Genomic DNA, 23,246 nt, shown 5'->3' with positions numbered 1-23,246 from the left:
TCTAAGCACATCGATTTCTTTTTTAATGTCAAGCAACCAGGTTTAATTTGATTTTGAACAAACACTAATGAAAACATGATGATTCTAGACCAGTACATGACACATGATGTGAACAACTGAGCAGAAACACAAGACAAATATATAACAGGTTTATTCGTGTTGTACGCATAAAGTAAACACCTGCAAAACACAGTTTTGCAGAATTATAGAATCAAGGAAATTATGTGAAAAAATTGACAGTCTTTCTGGCTAAATGCATAGACATTCTGTATTAAAGACGTCAAGGAAAAGATATCCTGTGTACGAATTCATCGTGAGAATGATTACATTTATATCTAGGAAATATTTAAAAATTTAATAAATACATTTGCGCTGAAATGTTTTCATATGAATCATTCGATATGCTTTATTTGGAAGATAAAGCTTAAACTCGATTTTTAGTGCGTAGTAACTATAGAAAAGAAACTAAATTCTTTGCTTAAAAGACCGTATATGTGCAACTTGAACATATCAGTCCAGAATTTACAGTTTAAAAGCAATGTTTAAAAGAAAATTTTTTAAATTTCTTTTTTATATGCAAACAAACTTAAAAAGCTCCAGTATTATGAATCTCTAAATATTCCAACATAAGCGTTATTCATTAGAGTGAATGACAATACTCTTTGGGATACGAATGTCACCAATCATTTCATCAGAAACATCCACTAACCAACCTACAAAGAAATTTCGCACTGTGCAGTCCCATCCCCACACAACTTGACGTCTGAAGTCTGCCCCCAAACACTGCTTCGTGAACCATCTTTTAAAAGGGGGGGGAATGAATTGAAAGGCGAAAAGAAAGCCGGCACAACGCATTGTTGTCCATGTCTTTCCACCCCTCAACATCATGTAGCCGTGTCCCCCCCCTGTGCCCACCCGCCAGGTGAACGTCGGTTTCACGCTCGACGAGTGCATTAAAATGATGTCATAGTTATCGCCGGGTGCAAAGCCTGACTTACGATATTCTAACCCGTGAACCTCACCTTTTCGTGGTCAGACTTCGCTTTCTTTGCATCCCCCTTGTTTCTGTCTCTACGGGAGTACCTCTGTCAGCGATGGGTTTCCACTGATCGTACGCTGTAGAATACAGGAGGCGGGGATATATCTGATTTCATGGATGGAACAAAACACTTTGCGCATTAGAAACAATTCATGCTTCTCAATGTTGCCCTCTAAAGGCCACCTATCTCTAGCGGGCCAGGAAGAATATTATACATGGTGTTTCGCACTTCAAAAAGATCAGAATGTCTATTAGAAATTTCGCATTTTCCTACATGGGTTACATGATTATTAAATGAATGAATTGATGTAAAAATGTTTGTTAACTGTTTAAGTGACTATGGTAAAGCATACAATGGTTAGTGTGCCAGAGAGAAATGACACAGGGACGTCTTATAACTTCTTGATGCCTTGGGCCAGCATGCGAAAGTAGGTCCCCACCTGCGCTCCTTTTATTTCATTAAATGTAAGGTTTAATGATACCAATCCATACTAAAATGAAGTTTTATCACATTCGTTTTTCACATTTTAAATTCGCAAGATCATTAATTATCTCTTCAAAAGCAACTTTTATTAATATTTTACTTTCATCACTCATCAAACGTAAATTATTCATTTCTCAATTCATTGTTAACGTTTGAGTTTTGAAAATGAAATCTCATCACTCGCGTTAGTAATCACCGTCGACAAGAAAATTGTTATTACAATTTCAATGTTTGGGAGTCCTGTGAATAGTCTTTCATTATACATGCATGTATAAAGAGTGCGTAGATATCAATCCCAATCTCCTCATCCAACAGCTGTTCTTCATCGTCATCAGCATTTTGAAAATTATATTTATTATGATTCTTTCTTTTCTCTATCTCTTCTCTTTGTTTTTTCTTCAGGTTTTCGCCATCAGTGATTAGATATGACTTTGAAATGTTGACATTCCAAATTCAGTTCCTCCCCATGAATAACTTTGTCATAAAATTTCGGTATTTTCTCGCCTGCTATTTTAATTTCGTTATCTTCCAAATTACAGGTATTTTAAAAAAACTCAAACAGTTCAAATAGTTCCTCGTATGTTTTAATGTGCTTTTGTATGTTGCAAATTAGACAGACGATTACTGGCATTTTTTATTTTAAATTTCTGGCTGTAGTTGCCTTCAAAAGATACGTCTCTGTCTTTATGTCCAAAAGACAAATCAAAAGAGTCTCTTTTGGTTTTTATATATGTCATTAAAGATTTTAACAGTTTCACTGCTTTTAACAAATCCACATTTTTACTCTGGACGAATAAATTCACTTTGTGTCAATAAGAGTCACAATGTCATTCCAAAAGATAGTTAAAAAAAAAGTAGTTTCCAATTCATTCATCTTGTTTTTCAAAAGTTTTGCAGAAAGTCGAGTATCCGCTGTCTTTGATTCATCATTAATTAAACAATCAAGGCTCATGACAGTTTCAAAATATCCTTAGCTTGTAATTGCATCTGAGTGTGCAGACCAACGTGTTTTTGATAAGCTTTTCAATACATTTTTATTTTTATCAGAATTTAAATTTCCAACAACAAAGTCCCAACGATGTGTTGATGATGAGAAAAAATTGTAGAGATTTTGGACAAAATTGAAGTAAGTCATTACATCAGAGGTTAGGTGTTCAGGTGAGTTTTCATGTTGTGAAGTAACCGTATTTGCAGAATTTGTATTAATAAAAAATTGGGTCAGCTTCGGTAATTTATCAATGGAAGTCAGAATAAAACGTTTTATTCTGACTTTTTCTGAATCTGGAATAATTAAAATGATGTATGGCGGTATGTACTATGATGTATGTAAATAATTAATGATGGTGTATGGCGGTAGGACTAGGCCTAGAAACGGAAGACGGACATGACATAATAATACAGTCTTGTCACTAGCCAGTTAGCATATAGTTGTAAATTCCTAGTTTTTTGAGGAAATGCCCGAAAATATCATTCGCCGATTAAAATTATTCGCATCGTGATCTTATTGAAGCCAAGTCAAGAAATTATATGGCTTATAATTCAATTTTTTTTCCGGAAAATTTATAAAATACTAAAAAATACAAATTAAAAAAATAAATCAGAAAATATCTGCGAATTTTGTTTGGATTGAACCTTAATTTCGCACTGTGAAAGAAGGGATTAGAGAAGTTTAATAAAAACTAAGATACTAATAATAAATATATAACAAATTCGATTAATACTGAGGAGCTAAAATTTTAAGAGCTAACGTTTTGAAAAATATTCATAGAATTTTTACAAATCTGGATACTTTGGCATAATTTGAGTCATAGAATCGAAATATGGAAAGATATAGGCATGTTATTTCAGAAAAATTCCACTTTTGTGTTAGAATGCCCATGTTAGAACAATGTTCTATATAAATCTAATACATATCCGTAGTCGAGCTTTCGAGATATGTAAAATGCAAGTTAAATTTCGTCAATCGGCCCAATAGAACGGAAGATTAGAACTGTCCCCTCCCCTCTTTTTTTTTTTTTTTTCTTTTTGGTGCGTGGTGTACCTATGCAACTAGCTTGTTCGTCGTATTCGAAACTACATTGAACTACACTCGTGTGTAAAATAGAAGAAACTGCTCATTATGTCAAATTTCTGGAAAATTAATGGAGAGTAATAAAATTTGCTATTAATATATATTTGTAACAGAGAAAGAGACGTGCCATTTTATATACACATGACTACCAGTAAAACTCATACTGCAAGGATACCCCAAATCCACGTTGTGATATTGAACTAAAAATGAGTCTAATATGGGTAGCTATGCTTCCTCTCACAGCCAGGTAGTCGCCCAGGATGACAGTATACTGAACAGGAGGCAACTGAAAAGTCTCCGTGGTAAACGATCTCACAGCTACAGCAGGGCAGTTTTTAACTCAGGGATAGTTCTCAAAGGGGAAATGGCGAGATGAAATTGCCTTCCCAAGAGTGGCCCAGTCATGCTCTATAGAGTTAAGGTCAGGAGATCTGGCTGGCGAATCCATGCAGCGAATATCCTCGCTTTTCAGGTAATCGTAGACTTGGACGAAAGCTGTCACCCGTTGGCAGGAACCGAGGACCAACTGCGCCTCTAAAATGTCGAACATAGGGCTCTAGGATCAACCTGTCAGGGGTGGCAGCTGTTTCTACTAATTTCGCAGCCCTGTAAACCCCAAATTGCTTAAACGTTTAATCATTTTGTGTTAATGCCATACCTTTTACGTACAATAGATACTATCTTTTTCATATTTGCTTTCCTTCATGGTGTTGCAGTTTTAATGGCCAGCAGTGTATTTTGTGGCAACCATTTGAAAAGTGATTCGCTGTTTATAATAGACAACGTTCCAAACAAAGCCCATTCGGGCTAACGCTGTTTTTTTTTTTCGGGAGGGGGGGAAGCAATGATTTAATTAAATTTTTTATTTCTTCATTACACACTGTTAATTATAAGCTTTGTCTGCGCTACGCAAATGTAGATTGTACTTCGATTTTATTCCTCCGCCGTGTCCATCATATGCACTGTCTATCGTGCATGCCTATAATGACTTTGTGCGCAGGCGACAAAATGTGCAGTAATCCTTTGACTTGTTATTTCATTATTATCAATTTGTTACCTGTGGAATGCATATGCTGGTGTCATTGCATATACTAACTTTCCATTTTATGTCTTGTCAACGGTATGCCGCATTGATCCTGTGCAATATCAATTTTATACAATATCTGTTCAAAGGACTGTAAACTAGCTTCATTCACTATTTCTTTTAGAAGCTACAAAAATACATCTACTTAACTCCGGAAGTCAACAACAGGACATTAGAATGCAAAACTTGCATAATAATCCAAGTAACGTATGGATTGGGCAGCTATAAAAAAATTAGATTTCTTGTAATGGGATATTTAACGTTCACCTTATTACCTTAAAAAATGTGTTTTTCATATGTTAAAAATTAAAACAACGCGAACTAACAATTGATTTGTACACGTCCTTTCAAAGAACAAAATAATGAAGTTTCGGGAAGAATAAACGTAGAAAACTCCGAACTAAATTTGCAAGCTCTTGCTGAAGAAGAAATCATTCACGGAATTCACGGATTCTGGAGAACAATAAAAATTGCAATGATACTGAGGATGACGATAAAAAAAAAAAAAAAGTAAAAATAAGTCATGCTGAAGTTTTGGCTTACAGTTATTATGTGACACGCACGAGGCCATCTCTGCCTAAGAGGAATGACTTTAAAATGCCTGCCTAAAAGACATTTTAAAAGAAATCATCTTGATTAGTGAACTCTAAACATACACATTTACATGCGTGAAAAGCCCACCAGCGGCCGAGCGGTAAAGTCGCTGAACACTGGTAGTTCGGTCCGAGGTTCGAATCCCGCGAACGGGCTGGCTGCATGGGTGTTTTCGTGGTTTTCCCCATGTGTAACGTGTATACGAGCCAGTTTCCCTTAGAAAGTCCTCCACGAAAGGCATCCCTCCTCTTAGGCAGATAGCCCTAGTGTGCTTTGCCATAATTAAATACACCACACCACCACCATGCGTGAAAAATCACGGAAACTTCCACGCAGCCAACCCGTTCGTCACCCAAGGTCGAGCTAACAGCATTCAACGGTTTTATCGCTCGGGCACTATTAGCTCTGAAGGCAAAGTTATTTAATGCTTAAACAATCTCCCGATGGTTCTTTTATGAATCCTTTGCTGATTTAAATCTAGCATGATTGTGAAGCAAATATTATAGAACTATATCTTCTCTAGTATTATTAAATAATGAAGACTCTGTATGTATGCATGTATGTTTCTAGAATAGTTAGAAAACGGAGGTACTTTGAGCTACCCAATTTTGAATAGTTTGGTTTGGGCTTATGCGGTTACTGCAGAATCTTGAGGACTATCTGCCTAAGGGAAGAGGTGTTTTCGTGAACTACTTTTTAAGGGAAAACTGGCTCGTATGCACAATACACATGGGAAAAACCTCGGAAGCACCCATGCAGCCAGCCTGATCGCAGGATTGAAACCTCGGAACAAACTACAATTTTGAACAGACATAGTCTTCCCGAACCTCGAAGTCCAAATTTTTAATTTCGATTTTTTTTTATTTATTTCACATTTTGTGCGAATTTGATGAATATTGATTGACAAACTCAGTGATATAAAAGTGATGTCTTGGTACTCGGCAAAGTTACGATTTATGTTTCAAATTTAATCAACAAGCTCACCGATTTAAAAAAGAATGCTTTGCAATTTAGAGAAAGATGTTTGTCTTTGAAATGTAATTAGTGAATTTAGCGACATAAAAAATATATGTTGCCACTGCCCAAAATAAAATATTTTATCTTCCACTCCCCAGTGTGCTGTCATTCAGATATTTAATTTTTTTTTTTTTTTTTTTTTTTCCGGATTTAATCTGTGTTATGGAACGAACACAGCGATTGAATTAACTGAGCGATTTAAAAGTAATAAAAGCATTTCTTCAAATCTGTTATTATAAATTACTTGTTACACCTATGAAATTAGACTAGCTGGCTTTAAGGCGGCTAGTAATACACACAGTATTTTTTTAAAAAAAAATTGCTTCATAAAATAACGTGTGAGAAATTTAACAACATTTTTTTAATTTACTTTAGTTCTCATGGAGGTGGTTTATTCCAATTTTTATGCAAATTTTTGTCGTGGAATAAGATTTTGTATGAATTATTGGTTAATTGAAAGAAAGAAATTTTATCAAGCAATGAAAATTGTTAAAATATTAATATTGTATTTGTGTACTTATTTTTAAAATTTCTAATAAACAATTTCTGGAGGCCTTGCCCCCACACCCCCCGAAAAAAAACTGACCGTATTTAAAACTTAATTTCAGTTAACCGAGTTTCGATTATCCTGTCTCAGTTACTTAAGATAATCGAGGTTCCGTTGTATTAGCAAAGGGATATGGCTGTGTTTAAAAACACTTCCAACTTCTTCACGTTTTCATTTGCCACAGTTAGCAGATTATATGACGTTTGGAGTTAATGAACATCAGCGGGATCATTGACTGTTGCGAGAGCTTTCTCTAGTCTTGCTTGCCAATAGCTGAGAACACAACTTCGCCGGCGGTGCGGTTTTCGATTTAGCGACGGGTCCCCGTTGGGGGAGTGCGCTAGCGAACTGTGTCGGGAGGCGTTCTCGGCTGTCAGCGGCGTCGGATCGTAACTCTCCCGGCCACAGGTGCCAAGAAGGGGCGGGAACGACACCCGCTGTGGCGGTAGCCCTTGACCGGACTCTCTGAAGTGGAGATATCCAAAGGCGGGGAGCCACATATGGCGATCAATCCTTCGTCAGCGGGCTCCCCAAGAAATTTGACGGCGAATAACTAAAAAAATCTAAAGCGAATCTGAAATTTTCTTGAAAATTATGAATGTCGAATTTTATGAAAGGTGGGTTAGCACTAGTCGAGTGGCTGAAACCCTAATAAGTGACAATTTGCGCTGCACTTCATTCTTAGCAACTGGACGTACTGGAAGCAAGGATTTTTAGCTATATCCAAAGTAATATGAATTTTAAAAGTAAGGTGGGAACCAACTCATCAGCAAAAAGACATGAATTCTACCTAGTATTGTAATACATGAGTATTACTTTGCATATAATGGAATTACGTGAAATCTGCAAAGGCATTCTTGCAGTAGTAGATAGTGCTTATGTGTCCCTTTTTGTTAAATACGTAATATTATAAAAAAAAAAAATCCAAACATTTATTTCTATTGCTTAAAAAATTCGCAGTATCAATGTTATAAACCTATCCTTTGGCAGATAATCTTCCAGTGCTTTGTCATAATCAAATTGTAATGTGCCTAGATGGATGCTCAGGTACCGTTTTTGTTTAACCTGTACCTGTTTCTATTCTAATAACTGTTTTCCAGTCGCATAGATAATTATTAAAGATATTTCTGCTGCATGGGAAGACAGCAGCTTTCAGCTTACTGATCACATGGACGATTAATGCGGATGAAGCGTAATATAGTGTTACGTTAGCAAAATGCGGAAAATATGGCTTAGCATTCAGAGATCAAGACTAATTTGTCCTTTTAACATTCTACCACCATCGTTATCATTCTCGATGAGGAATGGGGTAGCTCAGTGCTATTATCTGCAACCAGAATCTGTTACAACCGTCTACGGCAAGATTTCGTCTACCTTGGCGCCACCTGAAGAATTCCTTTCTGATAGCGATGGCAACCCCAAGGATCTTTAAGCTCCAAAATAGATCACAAACCATCGGCTCTGTGGGTTGCTCTGACATTAAACTATCCACTCCTCTGCTTCGATGTTCCTCGACATCTCAATGACCGCTCCAACATAAGTAGAAAGAATATACGCATATAAATAAAAGACGGCCCATCTTTTATTGTTATTATTATTATTATGATTTCGGATGGAGAGGGGAAGGGGGTAGTGATTCAGTCAGAAATGGCTTGACCTCGACTAGTTAAGTCTTAATATCCGGGACAGAACTCTCAGTTTCACAAGGCACCTCGGAGCGCTCTGTTTCATGTTGTGTCTTCCTTCCCCTAGCCCCCAATTTGATTGCTTGTTATTGTTTCGGTTTTGAAAGCAGTGAGATAAGGTGATGAGATGGGAGGGGAGATTTTTCATACCTGTTTATACCCATAAAGGGTAGATATTGAGATATTGATGTTTTAATTTTAGAGGGACAGAAAAAAGTATGAGGATAAAAAGAAAGCTTTTAAATTTGGGATTTCCATAACGAAGCATAATTGGAATCATTACAGATGTATTTGTATTTTTATGGAATGTGAAAATTTACGGTAATAATTAATAAAAGCTTAGGATTTCACGCAATATCTGAATTTGGTTAAATAAATAAATAGATAAAGATAATTGTTTCCTGCTTTTATGGAGTGAAGTGTCTTAGTTTTAGGTCAATTAAAATACGAGTATCTTATTAACTTTTTGTCATTAATTTAATAGATGATAACAGTTGAATAACACATATAAATTATGATGTTTAAGGTGCACACGTATTGACTTTTGTGAAAAAACATGTTTTTATTTCTCACATTTCTCATTCACTTACAGACGATTGAAAGACATCAATGTTCAATCCTTGGTCCAGATGATGTACTTCAAATACATATTACACTATGTAATTTGAAGAAAAATTAGTGAGAGAAAGCATTTCACGAACACTGAAAAAACTTGCACTTATAATATGGCAGAAGTATAGGTCATTATAGATGATGGTGGTGGTGTATTGAGAATAAGGCAAAGCACACTAGGGCTATCTGCCTAAGGGTAGGGATGCCTTCGTGGAGGACTTTCTAAGGAAAACTGGTTCATATACACGTTACACATGGGGAAAACCACGAAAACACCCATGCAGACAGCAGTTCGCGGGATTCGAACCTCGGACCGAAGTACCAGTGTTCAGCGATTTTACCGCTCGGCCGCTGGTGGGCTATAGGTCATTGTAACTTGAATTCAATGGATAAGCTCATTAGATTATTCTACAGAACTTAAGAATTAGTTAAAATAATTCTTAAAGCAATGTTCCATGTTAATCTTTTTTATTCTTTTTTTTAGTCCGAAGGGATTTGAATCCCGAAGGACTATTAGTTTCGTTTTGGCATTTTGCGTCGGACTCATAAATGTCGGTTCACTTTTCAAACTGTTGCCACAAAATGTTAGAGTCCTGCATTATATTTGAAGAAATTAAATAATGAAAAATCTGCATAAATGTATGTATATTTCTCGTATTGTGATAAAACAACGGTACATAGAGTCATCGAATTTTGAATAACGTAATCCTCCAACGAATATGAGCATGTGGAAGACCCAATTTGAAATTTGAAATTTGTTTTATGATCGATTTCCTATTTTTTAAAACTTTGACGAATTTTTGATTAACAAACTCAAGGATTTCAAAGCGAGCAATGGCAACGTTGTGCAGAAAAAAACATTTTTATCTCCAGCGCGTGAGTCTCTGTATCGGAAATTCTAAAGATATGCTCGTTTTAAGACTATTTTGCGATATTGCTGTTGCACTGGATCTTATGGTTTAAGTGCGAGGAACATGATATTTAATAAAGGAAGGTAACACACAAAATGTTAAAAAACGCCCCTTTGGACGTAATTTAAAATCTGAAACATTTCAGATTTTTTTTTTTTTTTTTTTTTTTTTTTTTTTTTTTTGAAAGACATTTCCAACTGAGAATTGATTGCCATCTGGATACCGGAAATAATCTTTCTATTGATATCCTATTGAAGAAGGAAGAAGGCATTAAATAATTTTGAAGCAACTGAACTAGTAACTTGTTTCATGTAATTTGGTTTTATGTTGCAGTAACAAATCTGAATTAAATAAAGAATATTGTTATTATTGGATGTAAATTAAAGACTGACAGATCGGACGCGACTCATATTGTGTTATTACAGTCAATAATAATAATAATTATTATCATTATTGAATATCATAATAATGAAATTATTATTATTATTATTATTACCATCAATCATCAATAATTATAAAATTCACTAATTTTAAAGTTTTTTACTTATTTTTTTTTACTATTATTGTCCTCATTAAGACACTATTTCCTTTTAAGACATATTTAGTAATCCGAATTTCCTATAATATTTTTTTCCTTTTGCTAAATTTAAAATTAGATAGCTTTTCCCTCAAAGACCGCAATACCAAGAAAGACTGGATATGGATTATTTAGATTACGGTAAATCGGTTCGTTACACCCCCCCCCCGAAAAAAAAAAAGGAAAAACATGAAAACTCCAATCTAGCCAAACCAGTTGGCTGTGATTTATGTGATTTAAGCTCAGGTGGAAAAACCAGATTTAAGCAATTTTAATGTTCAACCGCTGGCATGTCTAAACTCAAAAAGAAATTAAATATTTTGATTATATTATTAACAATGTAAAGCATGTGTATTACATTATTAACAATGTAAAGCATGTTCAGAACTGTAGACTAAGTAGGCCGCCCAGCCAGTATAATTGTTAGTGACGATGACTGCCGTAACGATGAGTAACGACGTTTGTAAGTGTATAGTGTGTGTGCGGCAAGAAGTCACTCAAAGTACACAGCGAGCAGACGGTTCTCTCGAGAGGCTGCGGTATGTGAAAAGGGATGGGAGCTCCTCGGATTCCCCCACCCCAGGGGCGTTTACAAAACTATGGCGGAAGCTTAAAACTTATCTAGGCTCAGCACTACCTGAATCATATGCGGTACTACAGATGGGCTGACCTAGCTTCTACCTGCCTCTGTAAGTCTAAATGGTGAGAAAGTACTTAATATAAACAGCAATCAGAAACAATAACAACTTGTATAATGGGGTCATTAAAGGGTAAAAGCCCTGAAAGCAAACTTCCGTTATATGTTATGGTTTAACGGATGAAAATGCCATTCTGGTAAACTGCTGTGAGAACCAGGAGGTAGAACAGTCAATTGATCACACAATATCATTCAATTAAAAAAAATTATTGTGAATGTTGAATTTATCTTAAAAGCTTTGCACTCAAACTTATTTTCAACCATTGTAAATGTTACAATATGCATACCAATAAACCTTACTGTAAAATGTTATTTCAAAAGTTCTGACTTCTGCAGTATATATGTTTCGCACTATACTGTTTAAAATAATACTTATTTGAACACAAATTATTTGTAAATATTTTGTAGTTAGTTACAAGGAATTTGTATTAAGCTTTTAGTAATAAAACGAATTACATAGGTTTTTTACATCGTTTTTCCCGCGAAGTTTGTTAAAACAATATGAGCAATGAAACTTTTTTGTAGTCGATAGTATATATATCTTTTTGGAAAAAAACAGGTACATTTTACAACATGTACGATATATTTTTACAGTGTATATGCTAGTATAGAACATTCTTCTGTGAAATTTACTATAGTAATGCATTTTAATAATTTGTAGATCGTGTTATTATAAAGATACAGTTTTGTATAGTCTATTAGAACATTGCAATCTATTAACAAGAAACACAGCAAATCAGTTTGTAGATATAGATACATTAGAATTCTTTTGGAAACCCGGAGAGATAAAAAATTAGCAACCGCCTTCGCCGGGAATCGAACCACAGACCTCTGGAATACCGGCCCTGCGTGCAGAACCACTACACCACGAAGGCACGCTAGGAAAGTGGGAGAAATACCTTATAAGTTAAGCATTTTCCGAAATTAAACTACCGAATCAGATGTGATACTACGATAACACTGCGAAGGCACGCTGTGAGGAAAGCAAAAATGCCTTCCCCCAAATTAAGAGCGATTGGGGAGATGGAAACCTAATCGCCAAATTCAGGTGGTATTACAAATTATCGTCTACCGCATTTTAGTCAGACGCCACTTTAGCAGTTTACTCTATTAGGCTTTTCGAAACAGTAAGCACGAAAAATCACCCAAGCCTTCTCTAGGATTTGAACTCCAAATTTTCAAATTGCTAGCTGGGCATGCTACCGAATACATTACGGAGGCATGCAGTGAGGGAGGCAAAAATTCATTATATTTTTACAGATGTGAAAAAAGATTATAATAATCACATACATTAAATCTTACCAGCATTCATAAATTCAGAGGAGTTTTCAGTGCACATGAAAAGACTCATTTATACTGGTTGTAGAAATTTTTCTTTTTTTACTTGGAATACACAGATTTTCATTTAGCGTGTTTCCTAAAAAATAAAAATAATTTAGTAATAAATAATAATAAAAAAAATCTGAAAGCTTTCAGATTTTACATTACGCCCAGAGGAGCGTTTTTTAACGTTTTTTGTGTTACTTTTAGTAATTAAATATCATGTTTTAATACTTAAACTATAAAATTCAGTTCAAAGCCAATATCGCAAAATAATTTTAAAATGAGCCTATCTTTAGAATTTCCGATATAGAGTCTCACGCGCTGGAGATAAAAACGTTTCCCCTCCCCGTACAGTGTTGCCATAGCTCGCTTTGAAATTCTTTAGTTTGTTATTCAAAAATTCGTTAAAGTTTTAGAAAATAGGAAATAGGTAATAAAGTAGGGCTTCCAGATGCCCATATTCGGGTAAAAGTTTAAATTTAAAATTGCAATTTGAAATGGTTTTTATTCATATTTCATTCTGCTTCGTTTTTTTCTTTTCTTTTCCTTTTTGTAAAAAAGCTATAATAGTAATTTAAATTTTGAAATAAAAAAGAAGAAACTAAATAGATAAAATAAAATAAAAACTAGAATTTATAATTACTCTTGTGGGACATCTCAGAGTTTACAAAATGTCCCGGTCCATAATAAAAAGGATTAAAACATTTAATGCATATAATGAAAGTGGCTAATAGTATAGAGATGTTAAGTTATTTGAATACGGCAAAGAACACAAGAGGTATCTGTCTGCAGAAAACAATGTCTTCGTGGAGAATGTTCTAAGGAAAACTCACCTATATTCACTTTGTACAGAGGGAAAACCATGAAAACCAACCATTGAGGCAGCCTGTTTCTCTGGGATAGAACCCGTGTAGAACTCTCCGCATTCGATGGTCTTACCATTCAGCCACTGATGAGGCTGATAGTATGGAAATATCACATCTGATCAGAAGATGCTTTGAAACAATTCAAGAATTAAACAAATTTTTCATTCTTTGAATTTGTTATTAGGTAATAGCTAATTTATTCTTTACTATTCTTTTAAGTATAACTAGCTGTGTGGGCTCATTTTCACCATTAAAACAGATGAAAAGAATTGTAAAGACATTAGGTATACTTTTTGAAGCAGGAAAAATGAAAAATAGCAAACGCCTTCGCCGGGAATCGAACCGCGAACCTCTGGAATACCAGCCCAGCGTGCAGAACCACTACACCACGAAGGCACGCTAGGAAGGCGGAAGAAATACCTTAAAGAATTCTGATCAAATAATCAGCCAAGAACGATCAGCTAATTTGGCATCATTACCAAACGAAAGCGACTTTTTTTGAAACTTCTTTTTGATTTTTCATATATAAAAATGCAAATGATCACATTATGGCGAACAAATAAATCCTTTTGCTTATTTTAAATTATTCATGTATCATTTATATTTTTTTAAAGGGGAAAATAACTTTTTATGTAGGGACTATAAGTACTCGGGCACCAGCACGGGCTATCCAACCAAATGCTTATCCATCAACATTATATGTGGCTATAATGGCACTTCTAGCATGTTTTTTCCTCTATGATAAATCATAAACACTGCTTTTCAGGTCAAACAAGTTTAATAAATACATTCTGCAAGCGGCCGTCTTTTATGCTTTGATTTAGACACTTGACTATGGGTGTGTCTTTAATAATAAAATGTTGCTGCTGCAGTTGTTTTTACAACTTAATATGACCCTACTCAGCACTCACCTATCACGTGACATGTTATAGTCATTACTCATTGTAATTATTGTTAATAGTAGAATATTTTTCTTAGTTCAGTGTAAGTGCATATTTCTTGCTTTTATATCTATTCTTCATTCATTTATTTAGGCCTCCTGCAGATACTTACTTATATGTTAAAAACATTTAAAATCATAAGCACCGTATAAGTTCATAGTAATGAAATGTGTTTATAGTAATTTAAAGGTATTTAAATTAAACTGGATTTTGGTTCCACTAAGCCTTACAAATAACTCATTATTTTCTATTAACATAAAACGCTTGATAAAAAAAATAATTAAAGAAGAAATGGATTGATTAATATTACGTAAGTCAATGCAGGGTTACCTTAGAGATATAAAAATGTGTAGAAATATATATTGTGTTCTTTAATACAGTACTCCATGGTTTTACCAACTTGGTTTCTCCATTTGTTTGTTATGTCAATGTTATCTTGAAATTAATTTTTAATTAACCGCCAGTTTTCTCGAAATTTTATTCATTTCTCGAAATATACATATATATATATATATATATATTCGGTAACAATACATGTACAAATAGAAGTAGACGGGGCACCAGAATTTCACCATTTGTTGTACAGGTATAGTCCAAGCGAAATTTTTTTCTTTCTTAAAAATTCAGTATTGATTTTTTAATTTAATTTCGAAATTTCCTGTCATATTCTTAAAAGAACCCTTTTGGATGACCGTTAAAATATGAACCATTTTATATATTTTAATTTTAAAATTCTTTATTTTATTTTATTTCATTTATTTTGCTATTAATATATTAAATATAAATTTACGCTATCGGATAAATCGGAAGGCTCTTAGGAGAGGGAGAAGATTATGTCACATTGTTGCTAAGGTGAATAAAGGAAGAGATTGTTCTTCTATGTGTAACTAAATTCATGTACTTTGAAACAATTTCACATTTAAATACTTCATATAAATTTGCGAAAACATTTAGTCGTCCTTAGTAACAAACAGTAAATATAAATTTTGATTCGCAAAGAAATGTTTTTATACTAATTTTAAACTTCAAATTTACATTAAGAAAGTATCTTTTTTAAAAACGTATAGAGACAATTGCATTTATTAAATAAACTTGATTTTGTGTTACATGTCAACAAAGAGTGCTTTCGTTTCTTTATTTTTTCACTTGTTAACTAATTATGGTTACTTATTTACCACCTAAAACTCTGCTTGCTTATAAAATTAGTATAGGTCTTAAGTCACTTTGTAGAGCCATTGGATTTTGTCGAATAAGAAAACAAGCCCACCGGCGGCCGAACGGTAAGTCGATGAAGCTGGTAATTAGGTTTGGGATTTAAATCCTGGCGAACGGGGCTGCATGGGGGTTTTCGTGGGTTTCCCCTTATATAATATGTATACAAACAAGTTTCCCTTAGAAAGTAATTTACGAAGGCATCCCTCCATTTAGGCAGATAGCCCTCGTGTGCTTTGTAGAAATGAGATTGAATAAACCGAAGCAGGAGATAGGAAAATTATGCAATGCTTTCGACGGTGCGATGCTTTTTTATGCAATCAAAAACCTCCCGACTGCCAGCCGAATGTGTTTCCATTTACACCACAAAGACTCGTAAGGAGGAAGGAAATGCTTTACAGCTTACTATGCAAACAATTAGAAGAACGTTTTAGCAAAAAATACTCGTACTTGAAAGTAAATCGTGTCTAAAGACGATATGCTAACTGATGACAAGAGTACACGTGAAAAACGCCTTTAATTTTTAACATTTTTGCTCTCTGTTTTAAGTTCAGTAATTAGCAACTTAATAAAAATATGAAAAACTATTTAATGAATCGCTGAAAGGGGGTGTCTTTGACTGAAATAAATGTTTTCAAGTACAGGTAATTGTGCTACGAAAACGTTTCTCTATTTAAAAATCATGCAATTATTATTTCTGAATTGTAAATCTGAAGTCTTAATTTTGTCGAAGGGAAGAAAGACAGTTTAATATGTCTTCATTTTGTGTAAAAGCAAGTGCTATTTATTCAATTAAAGTTAAAATCGAAGAAAAAATTAGCTAACCTAGTGGAAAATTATTCAATAATTTCTCTTAAGGATATTTAGTGATTGCTTTTAATAATTCTGTTCTTTTAATCGTTATGAATAATGATTTAACAACAATCGAATGAAATGCTTTTACTAGAAACAAGGAAAAGGGAAATTTTAATGCTTTTATTATTACTCAGACTCGTAAAAATTACTTTGTGTCATTTCATATTATTATATATATCTACAGGAAGTATAACTGAAATTGAATTGGTAGTTTTGGAAAGATTAGAAATTTTTGGCCGTTTCTAAGCATAAGGTTGTTCGAAACATTAGACAAGGTGTTTCGTATTGAATAGGACAAAAAGAGAGTATACCTGTAATTATTTTATTTTGATGAATCAAATTTACAGTGAAACGACAGTTACCTAAGTTTCTATATATGTACTATGCGTGTCCTTCCTGTGAAACGGCAAATATCTATGTGGTATTCCAGTTCCTGCCGCATTCATGATGGAGTATCCTTTGTTAATAATTCGAGCACTTCAGTTACCTGCTGCTCCAAGTTACTTAAGTCCTGGAGAAATGGAGGCATGAATGCTTAGTCTTTAACAAAAACCCATAGAAAAAAATTACAAGGATTTAAATCTGGATATCTCGGTGACCAACAAAACAATGGCACAGCACGACTAATCCAGCGATGGGGTAGACTATCGTTCAGATACTGGCGTACGTTTTTATTCTTTTGTGGTGGAGTACGGTCCTGCTGCTAAATGAAGCCGAAATCCGCTTCCTTCAACTGAGGGAACAACCAATCTAATAGCATGTCTTAGTAAATACATCTGTTAATCGAATTTTCCACAAAGAAAAAAGAACCAAAAGCAAAATTATTGGGAATGGCGCAAAAAGCGTTCACCTTTTGAGATTCATGCTCATGTTCTATTATCCATTTGGATTTTTTGTGCCTCAAAATCGTAAATTATGGCGATTAACTTTGCCAGAAACGTGAAACGTGGCTTCATCCGTAAACACAATTCTGTTCGAGAAACCATCTATTTCCAACTTACCTTGCAAATTCTTGTAGAAAGCTTTAAGCAACGGTTTGTGTATGGCCATAACTGTAAACGTTTCCGTAACACATGTCACACCGTTACATGCGGCATACTGAGTTCAAACTCGCACCGCCCATTGATTTTACGAGACATCATTAAAACATTGTACGAATTCTTTTAAGAACTTCGGTTTTGAAGGCTGTTCATCATGGACTGGTTTTCTTATACAAGCAGGCAGCCCGTATTCTGAAACTGCTTTACCCACCTTTTGAGTTGTGACGATGCGGTGATTTTTAATAAGTTTCGTATGAAAATGTCTTTGAACTACGATAAACGATAATGTTTTGGCGTATTCCAGTACCCTTTCTACATGGATGGTGCCGTTTTGATTAACAGTGCCTCTAGCGGCGATTTCGTAACCGGACCATTTTTCGCTGTTGCCAATAAAACTTTTATAATTACAGTTTCAAAATTAATTTATTTCGGCTTAATAAAATCAGTTACAGAATTTATACTATGCTATGCTTTTTCTCTAATTCAATATGAGACACCCTGTATTTGTATGTGCTTTTCTGACTTTCAAAACTGCTACCTGCGAAGTTAAAAAAAATTAAAATCGTATGCTATTTTTGCCTGATGATTATGTAATATAAGATCTCATATATACTAGTTACAATGTAATTATATATAGGATATAGTTATGTTCTACATAAATCATTGCATAACTAAAAGCATTACTAATGGAGAACAGTTGTAACAGATCATTAGGAAGATGGAGGGCTCTAGCAATGACGCTACATTAAAGCATCATCTAGCTTCGTAATCTATTGCTACGTTATTTGTACATTGCACAGATGATCTTGCAAGAACAAAAACATCCATTAAAGTTTTGAGAGAACCCTTCGTATAGGGCATTTATATCACCATTTAGTAACATTCTAATAAAATTTCGCTATAATTTTTGATTTTTCTGCTGGGGAAAACTGAAAGCGAAGTTTTTTCAGAGTAAGTCTCGGACTGCTGACGAACTCTTGGACGCTAGCAGGGAATTACAGAAATATAGCAGTAAACAGCGAGAGCTAGGTTTGAGAGCATATATAGCAGAAAGGAAAGTATTTGTTGATATCTTTTGGAAAACAGAATAATAGGGTTCAATTACATTATGTGATAACATCCTGTATGGAAATACGATTCTTCAAAGTTCTAAAAACATTTTTTGCAATTTTGTTTCCCCTTGAAAAATAGTGACATGTGTGATTGTCTTCCAAATCTATTGAATTGTATTCAAAACTTTCGCCAAACTAAAGTTGCATAATTTTCAACGAAATGAAATTTTTCAGCAATACTGTCGGTTTCAACTCAGATTGCGGTTCAGCTATATCAAATGATAGCTTCCTTAATAATAAGCTTAAAATAAAGTCTTCTAATTCATTTGTTCATTAATTGATAAATTTAAAATTCATTGCACAATTTCACAGGCATATTAACATTCTTTTATTATATACTAGAATTTTATTTCTATTACAAAATAATTCTTCATTGGTGCCCAACATACATGGGTAGGTAGCCGTTTGTTGGAGCTACACCCTAACCGCATAAAATCTCTTCTCAGCAGAATTCGCTTCATCAAAACCCTTGATTCGATGTCTCTCTCCCCGGGGTGCTATCAATTAATATGTTCGGCGGCGCATCTTCGGCATTTATCATCGGCCATACTGTCCGCCGGTGATGACTCACTCGGACTGTTGCCATCTGACAGAAGAGAAATGAGACGAAATCTTTTGTAACCCGAAGAGGTCGTAGTTCTTTTTCCCTAGCCGAACGACATCGAGAAGAAAAGGTGCTCTCATTGATAAACGATAACGTCTGACGTCTGCTTGCCCAACATAAAAGAACGAGCCATTTGCCCCACCATTCTCTTCTTTTCGACGACGTTCCAAGAGTTCTGTTTCTTTTCTTTTTTTATTAGTAATGCTCGTGCTATTTTTTAAATCTTCGAACAGCTCTCATATTTTTTTTCATAAGGGTTTGTTTTTGCGGCATTCCGACCTATGGCCTGAATGCCGTAGTTTCTTGGAATGATAAAAAAATCATGTTTTGCTTTTTCGTTTCAGTTGATTTTGATTTCAACCCGCAAGATAAGAAAATGTGAGAATTGTCTTCAATTTGATTTATTGTTATGAATTATGTGATTGCAAATATGTCTGGATAACAACAAATCGTTTTTAGAATGTTTCAGTGAAAACACAAACATGCATATTAATATCATAATAGCCAATTTAATTATAGTTACTAAATAGCATTCGAATAATGGGAAACTATTGGAATAACCTATAACAGTAATTTTCAAAGAGTGGGTCAGGAGACAGTTTTTGGTTGGACGTAAAAAGTTCGGAAGATTTGTTTCTGTTTTGTTTTGAAAAATAATTATGCTTATTTATTGTAATTATTACTATCATCAATTCTTAACAATAATTGCATGCATTTATTTGTTATTATCTGTGATAGTCCCTTAGCATTCTTTCCCTCTCTATCCTTTCTTTAAAGGAACTACTTATATGTAAGTTTGGGAGACAGATACCCATAAGATATTGACACAACATTGAAAAAGAAAAAAAAAAAAAAAAAAAAAAAAAAAAAAATGCCTTATGCTGTTGTTCCGGATGCTTGAGATGACAGGGCCATAAAATTTTGTTGAATATGCGCAAACTCGGAACTCAAGTAGTTGATTAAACATTAGGTAAATAATAAAATTAAGACATTTTATTGCAATGCGGAGTCTAGATTTATTTGTACTGTCCTAATAAATAACTTTTTTTCCCTTTCAATTTAGTGCCTGCCAAGGCAAGGTGAATAATACTTTTGAACCAGTAAATCCTCTCAAATTCTGACACCACTCAGTTAAATTTTAAAAATTTTTACCCAACGTTTTCAAATCTCTTACATTACAATCTATACCACAAGCTGTTTAGACTTGCAGGTTCAACGTGCCAACGTTTAAAGATCTTTAAATAAATCCAATACGTTGGAAATATTTATTTGTATAGAATAGAAACTAAGCATTTCTGCTCACAGCACATTTAAGCCTATTATTAATTGAGAGAATCATGTTCAAAATTTTTGTTGAGATAATAGCTTCGTTATTTTAATATCAAAAATTTCTTATTTTGTGTTGCGCCAGGGTGCAAATAAAAATTATGAGCTGGGAGAGTCAGATGAAATCCTAATCAATTAGGAAAAAAATTAAAAGAAAATAAGGAGTATATTTAAATCTTTTTCTGCCCTCTCTCCCTTACTTCGAATAAGAGGATTTGGTGCTTAGAAGGCAAATATTCAAATTCTAATTTCCCTTGTTTATTATCATATGCAGGGCAGATTGTTTAAGTCTCTGTCGCAGATTCTAGTCGCTAATGACTAATAGCTTCGTATTTATTCGTTTAATAATTATGACTAATAGACGCACATGAATTCTTTTAATGCCTGTTGATTAATAGAAATAATTGTATTATAATTAATCAAAATGTGAAATTTCCTGGAACATCTTAATTTCTGTAAACTGAGGAGTTTTAACTAAAATAGAAGCATACATTTCAGTTTTCAGTTTATACACCGCATTGATTCACTGCAATATAAAATATCATTACTTTTTCATAACTTAAACTAATATTTCATTTTATTGCTAAATTGTTAAAATTCGCTTTTCTGGATGTGAGGAATATAAACTAGCATTATTTTTTAATTACATAAACTAATAACGTTTTATTCTATTTCTAAATTATTAAAATTCGCTTTTACAGATGTTAGGATATCTTTCCGCGGGTGATATTTTGCATTCCTGCATGATTCTCGCTGAAAAATGAAACAGAATTAGTTTCATAACATAGTAATGTGTGATTAAACAGTGAACAATCTAGTTTTAGCATTTAATATAATTTTTTAACTTTTGCCTATTAGAATTAAGTTTCATTATTGAAACATAGGATAATAGATAGATTCAGAAAATCACAGGCAATAGATATAAATCTTTTCTTTTCTCGGTGAAAGAAACAAATATATAGGATTTTATTACCAATTTTTGGAACATTCTTTGATATTTCAGGACCAGCAACGGCCGAGTATTTAAGATTGTTGAACACTAGCAATTCGACCGGGTTCGAGCCCCGGCAAACGGCTGTTTCCCCTACGTATAGCATACTTAAAATACTACGTAAGCAAAACTTAAAAAATAAATTTCTTTTTCAGCATACAACCATGAAATTTTCAAAAATGGTTTTCTGCGATGAACACAATGAAAAGCCAACTCGATAAAAAGGTGATGTATATGCGGATATCAGCCTTATGACTTAAGTGGGAACGTTAGGGCATGCAAACCGCTAACATTCAGAGCGAGCAGAGCGAATAGCAACTTAAAAAGAAGAAAAGAGGAGCATTTCCAGACATTCTTTCTGTAACTGGAAGTAAGATTGTACGTGCTGTATGGCTACAAAAAAACTTCAGGACACTTTTTAGACGTGGTAGAATGATTAACAAGCTTGAGGTCGGGCGCAGTTTGACGTCTGTTATCCAAGAATTTGGAATAGACAAAAGTATTGTTTCACGAGCTTGGAAAGACTTCCAGATGACATATATAGCTGTAAGAAAGGTTAGTGATGGTCGGCTAAGGAAAACAACGATGGCTGAAAACCGATGCACCGGCCCTGCAGGCGAAAGAGACCGAAATCAGACAGGGGACAACACTGCTCAGCAGCTGTGCCCGGCAACTAAACGACAAGTGTTCCGGTTTACTCTAGTCAGACACTTCATAAAGGTGGCCTATTTGACAACGCTGCGTCAGACAACTGACAGCAGCCCATCGGTGGCACCGTTTACAGTGGTGTAGAGAACACAAAGACTGGATCATCATTAGAGTCAGGTCCTTTTTACCGATGAGAATCCTTCCATTCTCGGCGCCATTTGATAAAGAGAAAGGTAGGGACACGCTTTCATACCACTAACATCACGGTATGAGACCATTGCGGTAGTCTTGGCGTGCTTCTATGGGGAGGCATTTTGATGAACGGACTGCATTATGATGAACAGTGGTGCCATTCACCCCAACTTTCATTCTGTGAATGACAATGCACGGCCATACAGGGTCATGCTGTTAAGAAGCTGCTGGAAAGTTAAGATGACCACAGAATGGATTGGCCAGCGTGCTCACCTGATTTAAGTCTCATTGAACATGTATGGGATATTTAAGGGAGACGAGTGGTGGCCCGATCTTATTCTCTGGACAACTCGAGATAACTGAAACAGATACTCCTTGAAGAATGGGGATTCTTACTCAGAGAACTGTTAGATAATCTAGTGTTGAGCAAACAGTGCAACGAGCTTAAGTGCAGTTAGAGGAAATCATATCCTCTTTGTTTGTTGTTCTTCCTCTTGGCCAGTTTTTTGTACTAATGCCATTCTGTAAATAAAGTCTTTTTCTGCTCTTTTTCTTGTATGCGTATTATTCTATCTTTTCTTTTCTTTTTTTTTTTCTACTACACTTTCCTCATCTTTTAATTATTACATTGTGTTTCTGTAGTATGATTTCCAGTTGATTGTCTGAGGAATTACGGCTCAAATCAGAAAAGTTGCATAAGCTGTATCCACTAGTGTAAATATGAGTGAGTTTTCTTAGATCTTCCACGAAGGTATACTTACGCTTAGGCAGATAGCACTAATGTGCTTTGCCATATTCAAATAACCTAGCCCTTCAAG

General features: G+C 34.5%; 1 long non-coding RNA gene across 1 annotated transcript in view; it reads right to left on the bottom strand.

Annotated features, from left to right (window-relative positions):
• LOC118196259 (uncharacterized) overlaps window positions 1–23,246 on the bottom strand; it is a 96,580-nt gene that overhangs the window by 63,867 nt on the left and 9,467 nt on the right. Inside the window, exon 2 of the long non-coding RNA XR_015040489.1 lies at window positions 12,621–12,735. This is a non-coding gene — a long non-coding RNA (uncharacterized LOC118196259). The remainder of the gene's footprint in view (window positions 1–12,620; window positions 12,736–23,246) is intronic.

The sequence above is a fragment of the Stegodyphus dumicola genome, chromosome 4, assembly GCF_044657685.1.
Source record: "Stegodyphus dumicola isolate Sdum_Otavi_A_Nest chromosome 4, ASM4465768v1".
In the NCBI taxonomy this organism is placed as follows: Eukaryota; Metazoa; Arthropoda; class Arachnida; order Araneae; family Eresidae; genus Stegodyphus; species Stegodyphus dumicola.
Note: the sequence above shows the minus strand (reverse complement) of the source record. Positions and strands in the feature narration are given on the sequence as shown.